This window comes from Grammomys surdaster, unplaced genomic scaffold, assembly GCF_004785775.1.
Source record: "Grammomys surdaster isolate TR1022 unplaced genomic scaffold, NIH_TR_1.0 372, whole genome shotgun sequence".
NCBI classification, from domain to species: domain Eukaryota; kingdom Metazoa; phylum Chordata; class Mammalia; order Rodentia; family Muridae; genus Grammomys; species Grammomys surdaster.
The window spans coordinates 10313789-10321721 of record NW_021604791.1 but is presented as its reverse complement, the minus strand read 5'-3'; the positions used below and the strand labels follow the sequence as shown (position 1 = coordinate 10321721).

General features: G+C 41.6%; 1 protein-coding gene across 1 annotated transcript in view; it reads right to left on the bottom strand.

Annotated features, from left to right (window-relative positions):
• Cnga1 (cyclic nucleotide gated channel alpha 1) overlaps positions 1-7674 on the bottom strand; it is a 39530-nt gene extending 31856 nt beyond the window's left edge. Inside the window, exons 1-2 of the mRNA XM_028780774.1 lie at positions 7499-7674; positions 5001-5031 (exon numbers count right to left, since the gene is read on the bottom strand). The gene's annotated coding sequence lies outside the window, so the exon portion shown is untranslated. The remainder of the gene's footprint in view (positions 1-5000; positions 5032-7498) is intronic.
• Positions 7675-7933: the final 259 nt, after the last annotated feature.

The following is a 7933-nucleotide window of genomic DNA, read 5'->3' as shown; positions in this document are numbered from 1 at the left end:
CCCTCTTCCCCTCTCCCTCTCTATTGTATGTTGTGTATGTGTGTGCAGTTTTGAACTCAGGGTCTCACTCTGTAGCCCATGCTAGTCCAGAAATTACTACGAAGCCCAGGCTGACCTTGAGTTGTGGTAATCTTCCTGCCTCAATCTCCAGAATGCTGGGATTTCAAGCTTGTGGACTTTCCTGGGCTTCCATCTCTTTAATGACTGATTTGGTTTCAAGAAGTGAATAGTAGACGGGCAGAGGTGGCTCATGCCTTTAATCCCAGCACTTGGGAGGCAGAGGCAGGCAGATTCCTGAGTTTGAGGCCAGCTTGGTCTACAGAGTGAGTTCCAGGACAGCCAGGGCTACACAGAGAAACCCTGTCTTGAAGAAAAAAAAAAAAGAATAGTAAACTTTTACATTTCCTCAATGGAAGCACAGACCCTGGTACCCACGAGCTGGGAGACAGAGCCTTTGAAGTTGGGATTAGTTAAAAGAAGGACAGGTTGGTTCAATTCAACCTGAAGAGTGTTGTAAGGTGAAGTAAATTGCCCACAGACATGGAGGGAGGCATGTGAGAGTCATGATGCTGGGCAGAAGGAACCACAAAGTGCCTTCCTGCCAGTCAAAGACCTCAGCCTCACAAGAACCCACACTGCAGACCACTCGGTCTCGGATACCCAGTCTCCAGGACCATGAGATGATGAGTTCTGTTGTGTCAGCTGCCCGGCCTGTGGACCTCACTGACTCACTTCTTCCTGAAGTCACCTGAGCATTATTTACAGTGCCCATTAGCATGGAAGCAGAGCTAAGTGTCTGTGACATACTGACCAAAATATCTACGTATTCCACACAGACACAAATTCTGAATACTTTTGCTCTGCAGCTGGTTGACTCAGGCTGCATTTTGCTGTGGTCCCTCAAGTAGACCAATAACAGTTAGATGTAGGACATCAGGTATTGCTGTCTCCTCCTCTGCTTCATAGTCTCGAGACCTTACCATCAGTGCACTGTCTCACTGTTACAGTGGCCCTTGTCTGTGAGCCCCTCTCCCACCAGACTTGACGACAGTTGCCAGTGAGCTCCTGGATTTGTTTGTTTGTTTGTCTGTTTGCTTTTGGGGTGTTTGTTTTTTGTCTCTATAACAACAGTGATTATCAACCTTCCTAACTCATATGTTTAACTCATGTGACCATTCAATACAGTTCCTCATGTTGTGGTGACCCCTCAACCATAAAATTACTTTCATTGCTACTTCATAACTATAATTTTGCTGCTGTTATGAGTCGTAACGTAAATGTATGATATGCAGAATATCTGATACTCAACCCTTGCGAGAGGTCATTTGACCCCACCAAAGGAGTTGCGACCCAAATGTTGAGAACCCCTGCTCTATAACTTACACAGTGCCCAGTCCACAATACCCAGCCAATGTTTTCTTTTAACTTTTGTTGTTTCTTTTTGTTGTACAAACACTACAAATGTGTCAAGTAAAACATGCGTCTGTCCTCAGCTCTCATTGGAAGGGTGCGTTGGGATGATTGTGACTGTTCTGTGGGTGTGAAACACGCAGTTATTGTTTGCTGATGTCCTTAGAGTAAGATGATCCTGAGAAAATTCCGTGTGCTTTACAAAGAAATTTTTATTAAATTTATAAGTTGATTTTAGAAGAATTGACATGCTAACATATGAGTTTTTAATTACCAACAAGAGATGTCTTCTTTGTAAAAACCTGCTTTATACTTTTGGTAATTTTCATTAAATGTACTCTATATGTTAAATTTTCACTTTTTATAAGACCTGCTATCACATTATCTAATAGGTCTAAAAGGAAAATTACTAATTTATATTTTATTTTGTGAAATATCATCTTGCTAACCTGATCGCTTTTTATGGTTTTGAAACAAATCCGTTTGAGAATTTGGGACCCATGATCATATTATCCATAGGTAAATATCTTCAAAAATTAATCTCACACTGTCTTAGTCAGGGTTTGTATTCCTGCACAAAACATCATGACCAAGAACCAAGTTGGGGAGGAAAGGGTTAATTCAGCTTACACTTCCACATTGCTGTTCATCACCAAAGGAAGTCAGGACTGGAACTCAAGCAGGTCAGAAAGCAGGAGCTGATGCAGAGGCCATGGAGGGATGTTACTTACTGGCTTGCTTCCCCTGGCTTGCTCAGCTTGCTTTCTTATAGAACCCAGGACTACCAGCCCAGGGATGGCACCACCCACAGCGGGCAGGACCCTCCCAGCCTTGATCACTAATTGAGAAAATGCCTTACAGCTGGATCTCATGGAGGCATTTCCTCAAGGGAGGCTCCTTTCTCTGTGATAACTCTAGCCTGTGTCAAGTTGACACACAAAACCAGCCAGTACACACACCCAGGCATGGTGGCACATACTTTTGATCCCAGCACTCAGGAAAGACAGGCAGGCAGATAGATCTCTGAGAGTTACAAAGATCTATAGCCTGCTCTGCATTCTGTATAATGAGTCCCAGGCCAGAGAGGACTACACAGTGAGGCCATGTCTGAAAAATTAAAAAGAAAAAAAAGTCTAAGAATCTTAATCTTTAATCTTTTTCTTGTTGTATTGGATAGGACAAGATATTAAACAGTAAATATTATATCTGGAACTCTATCAGTATCTAGAATTTTTCCTCATAAGATGGCTAACCATTAAAATGGAAAAGTTGAAAATAAATGTCCAAGAACTATCTCCAAAAAGCTACTGCAGACCTACATGCATATTTTTTACTTGCTAGTCTATTCTACAAATATTTACTTAGTACTTTTACAACTCAAGGCATTTTCCTAAACAGAGACTTTGTTCCTGGCTGTATTCTCCAATCAATAGGTCAAAGGAGTGGCCAATGTGATAACACAGCTCTTTATTACCTTTGAGTGAGCATGTGACGAACAGGTCACATCAGCTCACGTATGTTACAAAAGCTTCAAGTGCTCTTACCCACTGAGCTCTTTCTCCAGCCCTGTATGGTCATTTTTGTTTTACAGAAATTATTTTATGATCAATATTTGTAAAAGTGGCCCAGATAGAGGAAAAGGAGCATTCTCTAATGGGCACAAGGGGCAGTGGCTAAATCTTCAGTATTTTAAGCACACTTAGTTCTGATGTTCCACATTCATCTTCCTTTGTTTGGTGGCTGATGTAACAATGACACTGTGGTGTGAGAAGTGACCTCACACGTTAGCTGAGGACAGAAGAGGTAGCGTGGTGGGTATATACATAGAAACTCCAAAATGTACAAAGCCAGTAACTAGGCACATAGTGATAGGAATATTTCATAAAGCTTTTTTAATAGCATCTAACTTTCTAATATAGAATAAAATTACTAACATTTGAGAAAACACGAAGCCATAATAAAGAGATAATAAGAATGGTAAATGGCAGGTTTAAAATATACAAAAATAAATTATGATAGTAGTTGATAAGAGTTATTTATTTAAGGCCTAATTAAAATACACGTGCTTCCTAGGTAGCAGATGTGCAGGCTGGTCTTCATGTAGGTTCCCCAACAAGTAGAGCAGGGGCTGTCCCTGACTCTGTTACCTGCCTGTGGATCCCATTCCCTTAACTGGACTGCCTTGTCAAGACTCAATAGGAGAAGATGCACCTAGCTCTGTAGTGACCCGATGTGCCAGGGTGGGTTGGTACTCAGGAGGAGGCTCCTCCTCCTCAGAGGAGAATGCGGGGGAGGGAGAGGGGCTGTGTAAGGGGATGAATGGGAAGAGATTGGAAGGGCTTCCATCAGTATATAAAGTGAATAAATAACTAATAGGAGAAAAGAAAACATACGCATGCTTACTGTGGAGAATTAAAGACGTGGTAAAGCTGGGGAGTGGTGCCGCACACCTTTAATCCCAGCACTTGGGAGGCAGAGGCAGGCGGATTTCTGAGTTCGAGGCTAGCCTGGTCTACAGAGTGAGTTCCAGGACAGCCAGAGATACACAGAGAAACCCTGTTTAAAAAAAACAACAACAACAAAACAAACAAACAAACAAACAAAGACGTGGTAAGGCGGGGAGATGGCTCAGCAGTTGAAGAGATTGTGCAAATGTAAGGACCTGAGTTCAGGAAACCAGAAGCCCATGGAAATGCCACTAGGGCACCATGGTCTGCCTGTAACGCCAGAAGAGGCACAGCAGAGCAGCTTTAAAGTAACCTGGCTAGCAAGATGAGCTATACTGGCAACCTCTGAGGAGACACGCTGTCTCAATGAGTAAGGGGGAAGAAAGGATGATTCCTGACTTCAACCTCAGTCTTTTACATGCACGCTCACGTACACGCACATCACATACCCCGTATAACACAAACAACACACATATACACACAGGTATAACACACACACACACATGCAAACACACATTCACACACTGGAATAGAAAAAAAAAAAAGAAGGTAGCATAGTGAGATTTTGGCCCTCACTGAAGAGAAAGCGCTGTCTCAGTAAGTCACTTCCTCCCCCGAGACCACATCTTCATCTCTTAATGGGGAATGAGGTTGTCATAAAAGCAGTTAAAAGACCACCGAACATGTCTAAGTTTCCAACAGATAGGAATTTATATTTTCACAGTTAATTCTTTGTTACCATTCATGTGAGTTTGATACCCAATCTTCAAATATTGTAAAGAGAAAGAGAAATTAATATTTAATATTTTCTTTAGGAAAAACAGACACCTGTCATGATCACTGCATTTTACTTCTAAAAACAAATTTTAAATTCACAAAAACCCAGTGGTATTTACTAGGGCTGTAGTATTCAGATTAGCAGAGTCATGGTGTAAGACCTTTATTTATTGCTATTTTTAACTAAACTTGCATATTTATGGACAAATTTAAATCAAAACTTCAGAGACTCTATAGAGATTCAATTATCAGCTGCTTTTTAAAAGTCTGTATCATGAGAACCAACACAAAACCTAGGACATTTGTAAATAAAAATACATCAGCATAAATTTAAAAGTATAATTGAAATTACCACTGGGTTCTTACCTGTGCCTGTTTACATGAGATGTCTGTCTTCCTTCAGTGCCATTCAGTGGTACATCCAAAACAGACACAGATATATGGTTAATCTTGGCATTGTCAAAATCCAGATGCAAGTTTTCCTTAGTAATAACTATTATGTTGTTTCTCGTCCCCTTAAGCAGCACAAATGGCTCGTTTTATTAATTATTCCTCAGAAAAGACAGGTCCATGGTGTTGGCAGGGGAGGATGTTCGTGGCTCAGTATTGGATTTGGGGATTTGTGTGCAGATGAGAATAACAGCCGCCAGGTCATCATTATCCTTAGGTTGAACCTGAGCTCATTAATATGTATGCAACTGATAAACAGAAGGGCCTTTCTCGAAGCCTAAGATGTCTGAAAGTAAACCAAAAGAAATACTGCCTAGTGCATTTTATTAAAATTGTGTTGCCAATTTTCCTCAGTGTTATAATACTATAAGTTTATCATTAGGACTAAAATAAGACACAGTAAGGTGGCTATCTGTGGAAGTCTTCAAATGCTGGGCAAGTTGTCACTGTAACTTTGAACAGCCAAGTAGCAAGGGAAAACTATTTTGTAGTAATTACCTGTGTTCTTACAAACTGGCTTGCTTCCTTTTAAAAGCTGAAGATTTTTTTCCCCTAGCTTACAGTATCCATTTCTAAGATTAGTTCAGGACAGTCTCCTCTAATCCTACTTCACAAGTAGAAGACGTGACTATAATCTGTCCAACAGATGAGTTCACTCACGGGACATTCTCGTCCTCATGATTTGCCTGTCGTGGGACTCTTTTCAAAGTGTTGTAATGGGCTAAATAAAATGCTAGGAGCAGTCGCTCCTGAACACCCGTGATGAACAGTGAAGCTGCTCTGAGGTCTATTGAAGACACACGAGTCCTGTCTTCAGAGACTGTGTCGAGGAGAGACACTATTAAGACATATTGGGATGCAGACCTGAGGGACCATATGCAAGGAGCCCAAATTCTTGAGAAGGAAGGGAAGTGAACTAGAAGGCTTTGGGGAGAGGTGTGATTTTTGCTGAAATTGAAGTTATGTAGAAATTTTTGTCTGTATACATGAAACTGATAATAGGAGATTCTCCAGTGGACTCGAGTTTAAAGGCGTCAGAATAATAGGGGTAGTTTTATTTCCCCCTCCACGGTGTGATTAGCTAGACCCAGTCTCCCTGTCATCGAGTTTCTTTTCCTGGGACCCGCTGTGTAACCTTGACTGACAGAAAGAACAGAGCCGCACGGATTATCGACTTAATTTGTACTTTCATCCCCGCCCTCTGTCCTGCTTTGTCAGCTCCTCTAAGTCCTCATAATCCTGTTTAAAGTGCCTGTAACTGCAGATGCTCATTAGCATGGAATTGACTGGTTATAGATTTTCATTGTTTAAAAAAAGATTTGATTTGAGAAGTTCTGGCTCTTGAGTCTGTGTTCTTAAGTATTTAATAATCTGTCTCCCGACCCACCAAGACCTTCGGCGGGCAGAGCCAATTAACGACATCTTGGTCTTTATGATCACTATTAAAGATTGTGTAATTAATTGCTTAACAGCTAAATAATTATCTTCCCTCTAAGTACCATAAACCCTCTGCGTTTAGGACCCTGTCCATTATTTGTCTATTACTCTGCAGGTGGGGTATGGCTCGCTACAATGCCTAATTATTCATTCAAGTACTTACGAAGCACCAGGCCCTCTTCTAAGCGCTAGAAAGTTAACAGCTAACAAAACTACATTTCTACCCTCATGAAGCGAGCCTTCTGACGATGTCAAGACAGAATCAACATAGCAGGGCACACATAAATCACATGTGATATGTGAGGTGATAAAAGGGGAGAGGTGACATGAGGCGGTGCCCAGGACAGGCTTCTTTTAGGGGGCATCTGTGTGCTCTGACAGGGCTAGCCATGGCCACTTCTTGGGGGAGAGACAGGATCTCGTTGGATTGTCAAAGAAAAGCAGATTGTCTTAAGCGAGGGGAAGAGGGAGTTAGGGAGGTGGTGAGGCAGGAAACAGTTAGGAGGCTGTGGCAGTAATTCAGGAAGAGGTGACAGTGACTCATTGCGGGGGGGAGTAGGGGTGGAGGAAGGGGTCAGATTTTGGATATAGACTTAAAGCAGAGGCAATAAGATCAGCTGATTGGTTGGCTGAGGTGTGGATAAAAGGGGGACTATAGGATGATTCTGGACTTGTTTGACTTAAAGCAATTCAAGACAGGATTATTTGGTTTGACAGGATGGAAAGGCCATCATAACTGACTGGGGTGGAGGGAGATTTGGAAACAAAGCTGTATGTGTGTCTCCTAATAGTCTCCAGACTAAGTGAAAGACTTCCACATTTTCTTAGATGTGCTTTAGTAGTTAGGGTCAACCCAAAGGAAACGGGAACTGCAGCTCTGGAAGTACCAGGTATTTACTTAGAAATCAATAATTGCGACCTGAATGTTAACAAAAGCACAACACATCAAAATGTATGTGATGATGCTATCGTCGTACTTGGAGTTAAGTCAGCAGTTCCTGGAGGTTCATGACCAAGGATGTTGGGTTCCCCTGAGCTGAAGTTACAGATGGTTATGAGCTGTCAGATGTAAGTGCTGGGCACCACACTCGGGTTCTCTCCAAATCAGCATGCACTCGTAACTGCTGAGCCATCTCCCAGCCCCTTAAATACATATATTAAAGGACAATAAATGTTTAAAAACAGTGATCTGAAAGTTCACATTGAAAAATACAGAACATAAATTGAATTCAAAGTATAAGGAAGAAGGTATTCAAAATAAGAACAGGAGACAGTGAATTTTAAGTCCGCAAAGAAAAGCGGTTGCTTCTCAGAAAGATTTTTAAAATCGATAACCCCTTAAATAGACTTATTGGGGTCAGGGGCAATAATAAACTAAGAGCAGTAAGCTAGTGCTACACATGGCATGTCTA